The 17,495-nt window shown below is 39.6% G+C and overlaps 1 protein-coding gene across 13 annotated transcripts in view; it reads left to right on the forward strand.

Moving 5' to 3' along the window:
- The first annotated feature begins 111 nt into the window (after positions 1–111).
- Positions 112–17,495, forward strand: part of SEMA4D (semaphorin 4D) — a 99,718-nt gene continuing 82,334 nt past the window's right edge. For 3 of the 13 annotated variants that reach the window (XR_001864758.1, XM_017742738.1, XM_017742740.1), the window contains exons 1-2: positions 186–204; positions 6,760–6,823. The gene's annotated coding sequence lies outside the window, so the exon portion shown is untranslated. Of the gene's footprint in view, positions 205–6,759; positions 6,824–17,495 lie in introns of those variants that run through there. The other 10 variants (XR_001864759.1, XM_017742739.1, XM_017742741.1 and 7 more) reach the window with 7 other exon arrangements.

The raw sequence follows: 17,495 nt of genomic DNA on the forward strand, positions 1-17,495 counted from the left end.
AGGAGTGTGTCCGGGCGCTTCGGGGAGGCCGCTGTCTGCTGGGAGCCGCCGTCCCTCATTCAGCGAATAGCAGGACGCGGTACTGGGTACTTGCTGTCGGGTAACCGGCTGCATGTGTGCTGAAGAGCTGTTATGTGCTGTTTTATTTTTCAGCTGTCAAGGAGACTTTAAATCACGTCTCCACAGAGGTGCCGAGTTTGCAAGGTACGGGTGAAGAGAGAGTTTTCTGTCCCCATTTGCCCCTCTGCTAATTCTGAGGGGATCTTTTTACTGCTTCGCGGATGTGTGGGTTGTTGCATGGTATTTTCCGCGTATACAAAACTACGTAATGGGCGTTTAGGGGAGAAGGATTGAGTGGACGAATGCAGCTGTGGTAACTTCATTGTTGCAGCTCCGTTCTATTACGTGACTGCCTTTAGCAGGGAGTGGAACAGTAGCTTGATCCTGCCCTGGTGTGGGAGGGAACCTGATGGATCTGTAGGTTGAAGGGCTTTTCAAGTCTGCTTTTTGGTTTAATGCTGAAACATTTTCCTATCTCCATTCATGTCTTTATTATCATGTACCTCTTGCGGGGAGTTACTTCGGCTGAAAAATGTGAAACATCACCTTTAAGTCTGTGGCACCCAAGTGTTTCTAGTAGCTCTGGAAGTCACTGTAGTAATAAAGCCTCTTTTTTTAAAGAAAACTAAAATTCCTACAGTAATGAGCACAAGGCTGTTGAGTGCTTTATGCCCATCAGGCTCAGAAATAGCTACTGATCTCATACTCCCTTTTGGATACCTGTGTGGTGGTTTTGTTGGAGAACTGTTTAATGACTTCTTTTATTAGAAAGAGTGCAAGCTCAGGCAATTACGCAAGTGTGCCTAAAGGAAGCTGTGCTGGCTGCATGGATGGCAAATGTGGAGGCCGAGCCGGAGTGGGAGTATCATTTACAAACTGAGTTAGAAAGGGGCATTGTAAGAGAGAACCGAGTAGCCCGTGTAGGGTGAAACACTGTACGTACCGTGTTCCCTGCTGTGCGGGGAAGAAATTTGTGCAGTGGGCTGCCTGGGGTGAGCAGGCTATGTGTGGATGGACACTCATCGTTCTTTCCGGTAGCAGAGATGAGGTATAGGTGACATTTTTTTCCACTGAAAGCAAATGAGTGGCATGGGAATCTGTTACTATGTCTATATTCTTGGTGGGGGAGGCGGGGAGGGCAAGAAAGCTTTGTAAATGGGGCGCTGGATTGACAGGTGAAATCTGTCTTTACTGTGATTTCTTGGCTTGGAGAGGGAGTATTTCACTATCTTTCCCCCCTCCCCTGAAGCAATTACTTCATATACCTTTTTCAATGGTCAAGGACTGCTACAGAGTCTGCTGACAAAAGCTGCTTGCATTCGTACCTACCAAAATAGGTCTGTAGCTGTTTTTTAAATTTCTCTTTTTTTTTAAGAAACAAAAGCCATTGTAGCTGATGGGAACGGCGGTAGCTGCTTCCAGAACAAATGAAGCGTTTGATGTGAACGGTTCTATTTCACAACTGTAACACTGATTCATTGGTTTTTCTGGACACTGTAAGTACAGTGCCCGCAGACTTAATACGCGGTGTTGCCATCTCTTTGCTGGTATTACGATACCCCCCCCCTCAGTCCCTGTATAAACAGCCATTACAATGAACACTTGATAACCTTTTTTGTTAAACTTGCATGGATATAGCAGTAGCCTGCCAAAATGTGTGGATTTATACCACTTGGAGGTCCTGCAGGAAGGAGAGATGTTCTGGATGCCCTGGTGCATCCCTTATTGGCCTGCCTCCTGAGCATGTGAGCGTCAGAGTTACGTGCTTCATGCACCTTCTTGCTGGGGAGGAGCTGGAGAACTCAGAAGGATCTGTCATCTGCTGAAGGCCACTTGGCTGGAGTTGGAAACTGCACTGTGCTTGCTTTGCAGCACACTCTTGCCCTCTCTCCCAGCTGTCTTAGGGGGTGTGTGCCAAATGAATATTTTTGTGTTAAAATACGTTTTCTTAGATGTTTTCTTGCAGTGAAGCAGGTGGAAGGTCTCTTTCAGTCATGTCAAAATTAATTCTTGCTTTGGGCTGCTAGCATTAGATATAATACTAGGTGCATATGCCGCCTAGTTAGCAAAACGTGTTGGATAAGTTGATAGGCAGTTGTGCCGTAATCTGATTTTTAAGAATGACTTCTCAAAGTGCGACTCCAAATCAGTAGAAATAAAATCTTGCAGCGTTTCTATCATAGTTATGTTGTCTCGGAACTCTGCCAATTGTTTCGATTTAGTTTTGGTCTTCTCCAGGAAAAATGGAATCTCAAGGCAGTTGTTGCAATAGGGATTTTGTAGGTAACAAGAATATAAAGTATTTCCCCTGAATGTTCAGAGGTGAAGTTACTTATCCTGGTTTTTGCTGTGCAAAGGTAATAAAATAATTTCCAAAGTTGACTAATGTTTCTTGTAAGCCTTCAATGCTTCCAGGTATTGGATCTTATTGGATTCATATTCTGTGATTTAAATGAGTTGAAAAGTAATTTCTGAAGGTATATGACCATGAAAGCATTATTCATGAACGGGTGGTGATCTACTATGTTTCTTATTAAACTGAGAATTAAGTACTTGTAGACATGACTGAGACAATTTTTCATGGTGTTTTAGATTCTGGGAAGCATGTGAGAATAAGGTTGGAGATTTAAAGATGACAACAAAAACAAGCAAAGCGGATTGTAAACTTTCACTGTGGTAATATTAAACAGTTTGTTGGGGGGGTATTCTCTGTTGTGCCCTATACTTAGTTGCTTTATGCCATGTCAATTAACTGAAGAAAGGTATGCGCAGTTGGGAGGCTGCATAAAAAACAAGGAGCTGGGAAGTGCTTTTGGCTTTTTATTTGGTTGTGCTTTCTCTGAAATTTTATGCCTCCTTCTTTGTAACTAGTTATTTTTCTGATGACAAAGCAGTCTTTTATAAGGCCTTCTTCATCTGTCTGTGCATAGTAGTCCCGTGCTCGAGTGTCTAGGTAGATAGGTAAAAGAAGGATATTGAATAGAACGAGGAAAGTCCCACTTACGTTACTTGAGTTTGGGAAGTTGAAGTGGCTGAAGAGCTGCTTTCCAGTGAAGCTTATTCAACTGGTTGTGTACCAGAAGGAGCTTGGGAATGCCAAAAGCACTGCTGTAGCTTCCACTTGCAGTTAACTTGCCCGTGTGTTGATATAGATGTGCAGGCTAGATGTGGAAGATATTTTAATTGTTTCCCTTTTGATAAGAGGGTTTTGTCATTGTTTCTTGGATGAATTAATGAAAGGAGCCAAAAATTACTTTTCCTGTTCCCAAAGGTCTTCAGCTGCAAAGAAAAAAGTAGTACCTCATATTTCAGACTAATGTGTGCCGTCATCCTGGATTGGGAAGTTACAGCTCTTGCTGTCCAGAACTGGATTAATGAGGTCTTACATTTAATTGTATTCTAGCCAAAAAGCTTTTATGGTGTTCTATCTCCCTGTAAAGTCCAGGAATGCAAAGGCCTGTTCAGCCTTCTGAAGGTGTTGCTGTAGCCTGCCTTCACCATGAGGGAGGATATTGCCTGTAGTACGGAGTGTGTTGAGCGCCACTTCCAGCCAAGGGCGTCCAAGAGCTGTTCCCTGTAACACCAAGCTGTGGTGCAGTGAGCTTCTGGGTATGTGAGCATTTCTGAAAATGAAATGAAAAAATATGCCAAAACTTATTTTTAGTATGTGTAGTGCTTTTTTTTTTTTTATGATGGGATGGAGGAGGAAAAAAAGACTTGTATTGAATGAAGAGGCATGCATGTTGTTCTCAGTACTGTAACTCTGAGACTTTTGACAAGTAAGTCTTTTAAAGCACCCAACAGCAGCTTTTATTTCAACAGTATGTTGTTCTGTACTGAGTGGTCCAGTTCTTGTGGCCTGAGGGGAAAACAAAACAGATGAGAAAATAATAAAAACCTGTAAACAGACAAAAAAATAATAAAAATCTGTACATGTAAGCAGATAAGGAACTTAGTAAAGACTAAATATAGTTAATTGAAGACCACGTATCAAGTTTAGAACCAAGTTTATTGGCACATGAAATAGTGGACACACTTTTTTGTCTTTCTCTACTCTTCCACCTATTCGTTTTTGTCTGTTCATGTACAACAGTAAACTCATAATCCACTAGGCATTTTCTGCATTGATCCTCTTGAAAAATTGGTATTAGCCTATATATGAGGCAGGCTAAAGAGGATTGAACACTGCTGCAAAATTAGTACCTGTTGGCCTCATTGCAAGGACAGGCAGGCTCCCTGTCTCTTGCATGGAGCTTGGTTGTGTTTTCCTCTGCAGGATTGTGCATGCTGAGCAGATGTGTAGGTGATGGAGCACTGCTGTGGAAGTGACTGGGAAATATATGGAATTAGCGGACTGGGAAATTGTGGCGTCATTAGTGCATCTGATTGCTTGACTGAGCTGGGAGACAGAAAAGGATATGCAAAGCAGAGGAAGGTTTATGGAGATGGACAGTTCTACTGGGAAAACAGGGAGGAGAGGAAAATCTTCTACAAACTTAGTTAGCTCTTTTCTGGCATGCAACAGAGAGACCGAAGGTTGTCTGGAAGCTAAAGAAGGTCTGACAGAACTGCAGCAAGGCGAGACAGTGGGGAGGCTGGTGTTCCCTGTGCCTTAGTAAAACCTCCAGGTCCACACAGATTTGCATGCATTGCAAATGGAAGAGCAGAGGAGTAGGGAGAAAAATGCATGAAACATGATTATAGTTCTTGCTTTGTTCAAGAGTAGTTTTCACAGGCAGGCTTTAACAGTATTTCTGAGTTTTCTTCCTTCTCCCAATATAAAGCAGGCATTCTTCTTGCCCCAAGTAATTGATTTTGTAAGTATATGCTCAGTTGTGCTTGATTTTTTTTCTTTTTTAATAAACAAATGATACTGTATGAACTTTGTCATTGAATATACAAAGAGGTGCATAGAAATGTGGAGGCTTTTTGTTTTTTATAGAATGTCTTCGTTCTCATTTCCACTGAAAGAGCTAATGAGTTATGGTTGTGTGTTACTGGAGAAACAATGCAGGATGTAAGGAAGAGACCTAGAGATGTGGAAGCTCTTGGATTTGTATTTGAACTCTCTGTGTAAATTTTGTGTTCTGGGGAGAATGGAGCAGTATAGACTTTTTAAAAAACAAAGTGCACATTGACTTGAACTCTGAAATCAGGTCATTGAAGCTGGGCTTGACCTTGTTTATATTTGTTGTAATTAAACTCATAATTCTGGAATGCTTCAAAAGGAGCTGTTGTTTGTTTAGCTGAGCATGATATAGACTGGTCAAAGTTTGTGTGGGGACACAGTTAATTCAGTAATTTATCTCCATAAAATGCTTTACTTTACCTTTTTGGTTTGCAGATCATTTCTTGTGACAGTAGGAAAGACTAAACTGGCAATAAATACCCTGTGGTATATGGGACTGTCATACACACATGGATAACACTGGTTTGTTTGCTAGAGTTAAAGTAACTTGTAAGAATGGATGTCAGTACACTATTTTACAGATACTCTGCTTTCACCTCATCTAGTAATGCTTGAATTTATTCAAAAGACACTTACTAGGTCATATTTAAGAAATGAAATCCCAGTTTTTAATGCAAGCATTTGGCTGTTCAGTAAAATCAGATGAGATTCCTTTTGCTTGTCTGAGAGTGTAAGGAAGACAGTCTGTGGAAAGAGGATCACTGGACCAACTGATACAATGGCAGGTTTTAGGAAATCAATATTCTCTCAACCTAATCTTATAAAATATTTATTGCCCCTCTTTCTGAGCCCCATCTTGGATGTTTTCAAGTAGACTCTGTAATTCATGCCAGACATTGCAGTGTGGGCCACGAGATAGTGCTGTGTCTAAATCTGCACTTAATTTGAGTACGGTAAGAATTGTCTGCAAAGCATTTAAGAAGAGAAGAGTGGTCTGCATGCAGAAGTTAATAATCAGGGCCCTGGTCTTGCTGGCAAGTTTGTGTGCATGGAACGTAGCTGAGGCTGGGCCTATGCTTGCAGAGGTTTCCGTCAGGTACAGGGTCCTGCGCAAGTATACTCTCCTGACCTCTCAAAGAAACAACAACAAAAATCCAAACCAAACAAAAAACTCCCCAAAACAACAACAACAAAACAATCCAAACCAACCAAAACCACACACACACGCACACAATCCCCCAAAACCAAAAACCCTCAGTAGCAAGCTTTAGTTGTCTGCAGACCTTAGGAGTCTGCTGGACCAGTGCTGTGCTCAAAGCTGTTTTTTTCCTCCCATATTTCTGTTGTTCCTTTTCACAAAAAGTGCCTAAAATGGCCAGAGGCAAGAAATTAGGCATCTAAGGATTTGCTAGAGGTGCATATATATGCGCACACAGATCCCCATCTGTATATGGCTGTAGATGTACCCTACCTGAAGGGTCAGTTTGTCAGAAAATTATTCATCCATCAGAACTGTAGGTGTAAAGAAAATAAGTACCTTTGATGGAATTAATACCCCCACCAAGAAAGCCAAACCATAAAAAACCCCTGCAAAGCCATTAAAAAGTGTCTGTATTTTGCTAAGTAGTGGGAATTAAATTCTTCTTTCCTGTTAAAGTCTAGTGTTATTTAGGTGAGAGAATGACTGCCTTTTTCTTCATTAAATTATTTGGATTGTGAAAAATCTGCGGTTACATGTTTAGATGCTTGGCCCTGTAGAAATAAATTTACTGTTCTGTTGAATCTGACAGGTTTTTACTCAGCATCAGTGAAATTGATAAACTGCCTTGAAAGGTCGTTCTGGTTATCTTCTAGGTAAGTGAGACATAGAATGTAATTTTTGTTTCACTTCTTTTGTGCTGGAATTAGTTGTAAAGGATTGTATGGTGAATATGTGAGACCTTTCTACAGGCTTAAGAGCTTTTTTCTACAATTTTCTCTCTCTAAAGAATTAAAAAAACCCCAAACCTGAACCCATACGTATACATTTGCAGTATATTAGTTGTTTAAAATATTTGACTGGCTGTTTTTAATGAGGGTGGATACTACTGAAATAGTTTCTTTCTTCAAATATGTAGATAAATTTGTTCTAAATGTAGAATTGAATTGAATCTTATCTTTTATGTGTCTAAGGGATTTATTACTGCAATGTCAGAGGGTATGTGACACAAATCTCTATTTCATACAAATACATAACTGCATAAACTAAATGTGTATATTGGCTCATGTGTAAATTAAGATGTTGTTAAGAAGACATTCTCAGATGGTTGAATTTGCCTATTTTGAGTTGATTTAAAATAATAATTAAAACAGGCATCTGTTTGCATTTGTATTGAAATGGGCCTCCTATGTGCATAAATCGATTGTGCATCGAATGGTACATGCTGATATCCAGGAATTCCACTGAGGTTTTTAAGAACTTCTTTTTTCCTCTTCAGCACTGACAACCACCAGAGGTAAAAGTAACCATGATTCAGAGGCTGTCTTCTGTTTTCTAATTTAATTGTTGGCTTTTAGGAGAGTTCAGTTCCTGTTGCTGCACGTCTGCTTCTGTTTTTCTTCATAGTTCTGCTTTCCATCTTCTGGAGTAGAATGCAGATTTATTATATGTCAATTGCTTTGGAAAAAGAAATTTCTCAATGTATTATGAAATGATGCTCTTGATCAGGTGAAACATCTGATGGCCTGTGCAACCTCTGTTTTCTGCTTAGTGTTTGCTGAGAAGGCAATATACATTGAAGTTGAATTTGCTGTAGTGTGAAGGATGGTGCTAAAACAGGTTTAGGAGCATGTCCTGGGGGAATGGGCGAGTGCAGCAGAAAATCAGTTGAGCAGGAATAGTTACTGTTTGGTCTGTGGAAGGTGAATGGATTCAGCTGTGCTAATTTCTATGCAATAAATGGGCTTTGAGAGTCAACGGTGCTAATGTGACCCTGTCATTACAAGGCGCCCGGCAGTGAAGGGAGCTTTGAGGTTCCCACAGAGAGATTCTGGCCTGAATATTTCCATGGCAACAGCCATCCCTTACACATTTATAACCTTTGATTAAAGATACAAAAAGGAGGAGGAAACCTTTTAGAAGTTACAAATGTATAGCTTTAACTAGATCTTTCATTTTAACAATATCCCTTATTTACATTCCTTGGAGTGTGGAGATTTTATAAGGAACACAGCTGTCCTTTTCCCATTTGGTAGACTTCGAGATGACATTTGGGGGTAAATGTGATGTTCTGGAGATGGCTATCTGACTTTGATCATAGCTGCACTAATACCACTCTACCAATTTAGTTGCTATTTACTTACATTAGTGTATTTTGTACCAAAATTACACTTGAAGTTTATTATTTTAGGATATTTGTTACTCTGATAAAAGTGTTTGAGGAAAAAAACTAATTCTCTGTTGAATAAGACTCACTTTCAAAGAGGAGGAACATGAGATGGCCTAAATCATAGTTTCTTAAGCAGTATAGTGGCCGATGCAAAAAAAACCTTACTCTGCTGGGGAGAGCAAGCTGTTCCTGCAGAAACTTAGGCTTGCTCTTGACTTGCAAGCTATGTAGGAGGGCATATTTATGGTTGGTGCATCTCCACATCTCTCCCTCCTTTACCCACCTTTGTGTTCTTTAAAATATTTTACTACATGCAGTGGTGGCCAGGTATCAGGATTGTGAAAGGAGTGCTGTCTGTCCAGGTTAGCTATTCTCATTTGTAATTCTCAGATGCATCATGTTGCACTTCCTGGGAATTAGTATTATTGAAATGCAACAGAATTTTGCCACCTATCACTTTTCTTGAATCATCCTTGTGAAGAAATAGTGAATTACTTTTGGATTTCACATTTATGCTAGAAGAAATTGAGCTGTAGTACCAGAACTAATGGAGTGGGACCTCTGCAGAGGAATGAAATAAAACTGTGTTTCTTCTGTGCCTTTGCTTTGGACTAGTCAGTACTGACTCTAGGTAAGGGCAGAAGGGGCTGGTGATTGCTGTCTTGGTGAGGGAAAATGACAGATACTTTGTTGGGACTGCATGCAGAATCTCTCCAGCATTTCGCTGTCATTTCTTTCAGAAGGAAGAGATGTATAGATGCTACTAAGCTAAGTGGTTGGTGATTGATAATTTAAATGGACAGGGTTGCCTATGGTTGCCATAACAGGGAGTTTTAGTGCTACAGATACATTGTTCCATTTGAATTGCTAAGGCCAAGCACACTGTGTCATTACCAAAAGCTTCATGTGCCACTTCTGCCTTGACCATGAAGCAAAGCACCCTTGATGCTGCCCTTGTACAGATCCCTAACATTCCTTGGGAGAGTTTTTGGTACTGAAAGACCCAGTTGGTTACTGTGGAAAGTTCATAGTGACTATGCAAAGAGGACTGGAAAGTTCATGATGCTGGGATATTTAGAAGGATATTCTCTGTTATAAAAGAGAAAAGAAAAAGAAAACTTAGAGGAAAATAAGAGGATATTGCAAACTACTTTTTTTATTTAAGCTAGCAAACGATCTTGATACTGTTATTAATCTGTGTAATTTTGCATTGAGAATGGTTTACAGTGGCTGTTGTGATATGAATAAGTATTTCTGGCCACTCTGAAATAAGAGATAACTGTTGTCTGCTTGGGATCTAAGTAAAAGCATCAGAAAACAGAGGTCATCGTGGTGTCAGGACCACATGTCAAATTGACATGGTGGCATAGTTACAGCATTTCCATCAATTTTCATGAACCAAAAAGGTGAGGTTTAGCACTAGTCAGTGTGGTTTGTTTTTTGTTTTTAATAGAGGATGAGGTGGTGTTTTGGTAATTTTTGGCTTTAACCAGAGTTAAACATACATTTTAAGGCCAAATTAGCTTTTGGGTCAAGTTGCCTTACCACCTGAACGCAAGACATTATGCAAGTGAATACAGTTACACCCATGAAAGAGCATGGTCATTTGTCTTCTAAGAGAAGAGTGCTCTCAGTAAAACACTGAAGTCACAACCCCTCTCTCTGAGGTTTTGTTACAGCAGTTACCACCAGAGAAGGAAAGTTGTGCTGTTTTTGTCAGCTTTTGCAATGTGGCAGTAGAACGTAGCAGTTGTACAGGGGTGGATTGGGGTAATGTTTGAGAATAGAAAACGTAATTTGCTAGCTAGCTTCTCTATCAGTTACAGCTAAGATTCTAACCATTGTTTTAGGTTCCTGAAGACTTGTTTGCAAGCCTTGTCAAGGTTTATGTCCTGTTTCACTAAGAGAGTAAAACCAGGCAAGATCCAGATAAATAACATTAATTGAAACTGCCTAAAAGGGGGGTAGAGGTGGGAGTCAAGTGGTCTAAAATTAAGGATACTGAAAGCACGTGTTGGAGTTTGAAGATGGGTGCATAAAATGCAGCATAGACTCTGATGATCTGAACGTGTGCTTCTGGCAGCTCTGAACTTGAGTGTTCAGACCATGATGTTTGGGCAGTCTTTGAACAGTTCACGCTAATCCTGAAATGTCTGCCTGGATAAAGCTCAGCTGGAATAGATATGCATCTAGAAGATAATACTGTAGCCTTTGTTCAGGATTTGCAGGTTTTTATGTTGGCTTCTGAAAAATGTTTTAATGCTCTCACTAGGAAGAGCAGTGTGGATTTTTAATGTGGTACTTAGATTACAGCCAGTAGCACCATGAAAATGGTTAGATGTCCTTACGGGATTGCTGCTGTGACTTCAAAACTTCTTCAGATGTGATCAAATGACTTCAGCAGGCTCTTCTGAAACCCTTCCTGAGGTGTTGAAAATCCTTTGTGGTTGCATGAGTTAAAGGTGTTCAAGCCTTGAGATTTAAGACTTTATAGACTTGAAAATTGTAAATGTAGCTGAGATTCTATATTTGGTTACTGAGGCAACATGCTATTAGATTTTCCTTTATACATTACCACCCCTGAGTATGCCCTCTGTTCAGACAGAGGAACCTTTGGTTTGGGTTAAAATTAATCAGATATTGACAGTAAAGCCACAAGCACTTTTGTAGACTATACTGTTTGAAGGTGGCATATATTAAGATTCTTGTGGGAAGCAAGAAAAAAATGAAGTTTTATCACTTTAATACTGACAATAATGATGAATATCAGTTTCAGCATTCAAAGAGGGAAAGAACAGTTTTGAGCCACTGTTTGTTTTGGCAAGTCATTTTTTGAAAATATATTGATGGAACTGTTTGTACTGTTCTGAGCCAGAACAATGTAAGGTGGGTTCTGCGTGTACTGGGACAAGCAACTTCAGTGTTTCCTGAATCATCCTGAGTAGAGGACTGTGAAGGACAAAACTGTAATAAAAACTGATGATTATTGCTATTCACTCAAAGAGAAAAGCTGTAGCTAAAATTCAATTTAGTTTAAATTCTTGTTGTTTTATTTTCTTTACTCCAAAGGAGTTCATAAAAATATAGTTGATACCTTGCTTTTGAAAACAGGTATATTCCATGGGACTTAGAAGTCAGGCTTCATTAAAATTAAAATCACTTTAGTCTAAATTTTAATATCAAGCTGCTTAGAAATTGTTTTAATCTAAATTTTGGTCTCAAAATTAGTTAGAGTTGGTTTAGTGAGTTTTTAGTGGATAGTATATGTAGCTTGTATAAGTTGGGCTATAAAGTAGGTATTTCTAACACCTAAGACAAAGAAGTATTGTATATAAAGCCTGCTTCTCAGTTGCCTTAAATTCCTAATACTATCATGTACAACAAACTACACACATAGCTGTTTGTCGTCTTTGCACATTGGCACAGATTTTCTGGACTCATCATGCTGAACCAGTAGTGGGGTTTGTGCCAAAGGGTTAAGTGTATAGAGCAAGAGGCAAGGCATGCAATGTCCAGGACAGCACCAGCATTGTGATGATTGTCTTTTCTGGGGCTCTGTTGTGATTTGTACAGTCTGTGTAGAAATCCTTCAAAACCTTGTATTTCTATTAGTATTTCAAGTGAATGTGTTTGTGGCAGAGGCAGGAAGTGGGAGGGTGAAAGCTGTTAACTTTTCATAAAATGCACAGCAAGGTATAGAATTCGTCAGAGGCTCTGTCTCAGCCCAGCTGTCAGCCAGAGAGTTACCCACAGGAGTAAAGTACTTGTGCTTGTTTTGGGGTTGAACTTTGTGGCAGGGGGAAAATGGAGTTCACTAAAACAGCTGAGTGTTTGCTGTGGTGATTGTGGCATGCATCTGGACTTTGGCTGTAACCTCCTGCTCAGCTCTTTGGCAGGAGGACAGTGTGATCTGGTCCAAAGCCTGAGGTGAACTACTCAGGCTTTTACATGTCTGAGAAGCATGTGGAACAGCCTAGGTCTGAAACTGCTAAAGGGGGAGAAACTGTGATAGCAGTGAGGATCAGTAATGAAGCTTAATGCTTCTTCTTGTAGCCATCTGCAGAGATGGAAATGTGAGGTTAGTGAGCTTCACTGTTCATTGTGTATTGGCTGTCCTTGTATTTGGGGGTCATGTAGACATGCATCGTACAGGAATACCTTGATTAATCAAGGAAGTGTTTCTAGTGTGAACAGGAAACACTTAAAAACCCGAGCTTTTCATTAGCACTTCCCCTTTCCTGTCTAGCCTCTGTATGATGAAATACTGGAGTTTATTTACTTCTGGACTTGAATGCCTTAAGCATTTGGTAAAATTTTCTTGTACTCAGGCGTTCTGTATTTGCTTACATTGCCACCATGTTTCTTCAAGATTCTCAGGATGCCTTGATCATTTTCAGGATATAAAGCACTTCTTTTTTTTGACCTCCCAAAGCAAAGACTTGCTTTCTCAATTTTCAGAATTTTGCTTTAATTTTAATACCTAATTGTATTTGTTTTTCGAAGTTTATGTGAAAATGTTCAAAGGTTTCTGTGTTACTGTGATGTGACATGAAGCAAGGGAAGTTTAATCTTTTGTAGTTGTTGAAAACGTGAGCTTTAAAATCATTTAGGAAACAGAGAAGAAATACAAGTGATTTTTTGAGAGGTTGTGGAAGTCATTATGAAGGCTTCTGAAACTTTTTTCCCAACAGTTAAACTGTGCCTGATATAACAAAATTAGGTAGGTCCCTTTATGTGGAGAAGAAGGGCTTGCAGGTTGTGATAGTGTTTGTTGCTTTCACAATTAATGAGTTCCATTTTCTGCAAAAATCTGAAGACTTCAGGCTCAAAATTGATGGCTTTATGGTACTACCAGGGCTTTCATATTCTGATGGCATTCGAGGGCCCCAGATAGGCAGGTGTGTTAAGGGTTTATGGTTTTTAAACACCAATGGGAGACATGGTCACTGCCCTATGAAGTTGACAGCGTAGTTTGAAACAAGAAGAAAGTGAACCTCATGGAAGGAGGAGAATCAGAATTTCGGAAGATAATTTAAGTGGTCCTGCTCCTTTGAGTCACTCAAATTTGTGTTTGGCTGTTTCATCTGAAAATGCTTTCCAGATAAGGCTATCTGTGGAAGTGGATCCCAAATGCTTGGAGGAGGGAAAGGTAGCAGTAGCTGTTAGTTTATTGAATATACTGCAAAATTGAAAGTGTGGGGTAGGGGATGTAAGCATCACCCACATGTCTGAGCTGTGTGGCACAGACATCAAGAGTGGATAGTTAAGAAGGGCGTGGAGTTGTGAAGGATGGAAAACTGGATAAGAAGAAAGAATTACAGGATGTAAGTGTTCTTACAGAAAAGGTGATTTTGGAGTCTTTTTGAGAGGGAGGATGGGAAGGATCATGTCTAGATTTCAAACAAATGTGTTGTGTGAAAAGAAAAGGGGACTTGCTCTGAAGAAACTCATCCATGCAATTTCTAGATGTGGTTGTTCCATTGTGGAGTGAGACTATAGTGTGTATTACTGATCTGATGCAAGCTGAAATACGTATCATTCTGATCACACGTTACCTTCTTGGTATACCCACTGCAAATACAGTAACAAAGCCCATGATCACATTTTTTCCCTCCATCCCTCCAATTTGATGAGAAATAGATAACTAGGTTTTTTTCCTAAGGTATTTATGCAGGGAAGTAAATTAATCACATTTTATAAATCTAGTAGAATTTTACTGGTATCCTTCCTATGCCAGAGCATTGGAACTTGCAAACCTACTGCTGTTGATTACCATGTTCACACTATGATAAAAATTTAAAGATAATGCAGTTGATTATTGCTTGTGGTTTTGTATCTAGGTATACCAAACATATTGGGAGTTCATTTCTACAAATGGGTTTTCCCTGAGGTTTGTATTCAGGCTGCACTGATTGATCCTTGGCAATAGCTGTATCAATAAGCTGAGTCCTAGTAGGCAGCTGGTAATAGAACTGGGTTTTTAGAGGGCAGCCTTATTGGAATATGGCTCTCATTATGGGAGAGTACCACATCTAAAGTCATTTTAGTTCTTGATGTTGCAGTAGTGCCGTGTGGAGATGGTGTGATTGCTCCAGGGAGAAGGTGGAAATGCCTCACATCACTCAGCTGTCCTCCTGCTGATTAAGGAGTGACACTGTCTGAGATGCCTTTAGGAGGCAGGCATTTATTTTCAGATGGAGAGATGTTAACCAACAACTGAAGCCTTATGGGAGCAAAGGGTAAGCAGGGCTGGAAAGGGAGGATGCCATTCCCAAAACATTTATTTTTCTGTTTCTTAGTATTAGTGTCTCTTAAGAACAGTTTTCCGTTTACATGATGAAGCATTTAGCACTTGCGAGCTGACTATGTGCAGAGCTAAGTGTTCTCTGTTTCATACTCTTATCTTTACACTTGCTCAAATGTAAAACAGCCTAGTGCTAATTTGCATCCTGTTAGTGAGACCAGCACTGATGCTTCTTATTCTTTCTACTCTTTTCAGATAGTATTAGGGGGTTTGTTTTGTTTTTGTTTTAATATTGATCCAAAATCTAGTTTTAAGCCGCAAAGGGATTTACCAGGAGGCTGCTACGATGTGGTCATTATATTTGTGGCAGACTCATTACTTGATGACAAAATTTAGGGCATTGCCAAATGCTCAAGGCAACCTTTTGCTACAGTCCTTGTAATAAAGCTCTGAGAACAGCCATGCAGCTTGAGTTGCAGGTAAGAAATTAGTTTTTTAGATATTTTATTAGGCAGGGTGAATTGGAAGCTCATTTAAAGATTCTTCTAGTAAATTAGTTGTCACAATAGGGAATAATTTAGTAGCAGTGGAAAATAATTTTTTAACTTGTAAAATCGTGGGATCTAGGCTCCAAATGGGAGAGGCTTACATAGTGTTATCACTGTTGACTGGTCAATTTCATTACATCATAACTAACAATGAAGCTGTTTGAATTGCTTAGCAGATTGAAATTTCTTAAACTGACTCTGAGTCATGTTGTCTATGTGGAGATTAACTGTAAATGTTCGTATGTGTACAGTGGCATCTCTTTCTGTGAGTAGTTTTCATTATTTCTGTAATAGCCTTGGTTCAGCTGGAGACATATGCAGGTGTAGTTCCCAGGAACAGCAGTGCTTGAGTAAGTGCCTCAGTGCTGTCTAATATGACCCATTGGGAAGCTGTTTTCTTTTTGTTGTTGTTGGTACATTGTTTATAGATACTGTATGTTTTCTATTGCCATACAGCTTAAATGTGAAGAATTCTGGAAAAACACTGATGCCTATTTTGTGTAAATTGTGGCTGAACAGTTGGCTGCTTTCTTTACACAATGAGTGTGCAAAACTGTAACTTTATTCTGTATACCTTACTACAAATCACATCAAAGCCTGATGTCTTCAAAATAAATCTCAAGATTAATCTGTGTTTACAAAAGTGAATGGCAGTTGAATATCAGTATTTTTTGCCCAAAGACATGCTGAAGTTAGATGAATAAATGGGGGCTGGGATGACAGGCACAGACCTCAATTGTGCTTGTGCTCTAGAATGTATTACTGCATTTTCTGGTTATTGCTTCTAAATCGTGCCAGTGCTTTTGCTTTTTTATTAAAACTTGTGGTATGTATTGCGTAACTAGTATTTGCTTTTTCCAGTTTTGTGATTTTAAAAATTTAACTGTACCTTGATTATCAGCGTCACTGAAGCCCACTTGAATAAATGAACAGAAGGCACTCCACACAAATGCAAAATCAGTAGGGTGTTGTTTGGAAATATGTGCAAAACAAAAGGCAAACCAAGAATAAAATCTGCCTTTCAGAAGGCATCAGAATAATCTTTTATGCTCCTAAAAGATCTTTTCCTTAATAACAAGAATCTATTAAATACTGAAAGGATGCTGTTACATTTTAATGACATTGATGCTTTGTCTGTTAAAAAGAAGAAAACAAATGGGGAGGATTCTGTGAGCACTTTGAGAAGCTAAGAATTCAAGAAGAGACTTCCCTGGTTCTCATTTAACATGTATATTTAATTTTTTTTAATATGTTAATTTTGTTTTAATATGTTTAATATGACCTTTAGTCAAGGTCTCACTAAACCTATGAATTCCCAATTAGTTTTTTTTAAATTTGATCAGAAAAAGAAGACCAGAATGGTAACAATGACAGAAAATCAGATTCAGAGAAATGAACATTTCTCAACGAGTTTTTGTGGTGGTTGTGCATGCAGTGCTATCTATCTGAAGTTTGATATCTTGAAATTTCTTTTTCCCTCCTACTATGACAAAAAAGGTGTGTGTGTGTATATATATGTTTATTTTCAGGGATATTGGCGGGTAGCAGAATAAATAGAGCTGATGATGTAGTGTGCAAAATGGAGAAGGATTTTACAGTGAGACCATGGCACACACAAAGAATTGGATAGCTCTCTTGAGGAAGTTCATCTTTGTTGGAAAGGGAGACTTTCCTGAAGAATTTGGCTGAAGAGGTGGTGTCCATAGATCAGTGTGCAGGGAGCACTAGATAGGCGCAGGCAGGGGAGTAAGAGTTTGCTCTGGTGGTGGTAGGTCCTTCAGTAGGAGTTTGCCACAGCAGGCTTTTCTTGGTTTTGGTCTGGTTTTCAAGGCTGCTGGGAGATGAGGATTGTTTTTGTGGGTGCAGGTGGTTTTTCTTTGCACTCAGTTGGAGTGATTTGAGAGGGTGGTCCTACCAATAGGTGGGAGATGTGTGTGATACAGACCTGCTTTTCTCCTGAATGGCTGAAACCTGGTACGTGGCGTAACTTTCTTTGGGGAATGGTAAGCTGATACTTCTGATCTGGAGTAGCTGTTGTTGGTGTTTTGCTCTCTCCCGTTTTTTTTCTGGGTATGTAGCCGTGTCTGCTTTTTCCTATTCCTTTCCCTTTTAACTTTTTTTTTAAGCTCATGCCACATGACTACTATCTTGCATAACTCTCTACAGCTTTGTTTATTGATGCACTTCAGTACAGACTATTCTTTTGTCTTTGCTTTGTCCCTGTAGCTTATGTGGTAATTAGTTTTCCCCTGATCTCTGCAGGTGCTGGCAGACAGGGGCAGAGTTGCCAGTGCTGTGGGACAGCTCGGGAGGTCCTCTGCTAACCTGTCAGCAATGGATGTTGCTGTGGTAGGCTCACTGGGGGA

Source organism: Corvus brachyrhynchos, unplaced genomic scaffold (genome assembly GCF_000691975.1).
Source record: "Corvus brachyrhynchos isolate BGI_N302 unplaced genomic scaffold, ASM69197v1 scaffold408, whole genome shotgun sequence".
Taxonomy (NCBI): domain Eukaryota; kingdom Metazoa; phylum Chordata; class Aves; order Passeriformes; family Corvidae; genus Corvus; species Corvus brachyrhynchos.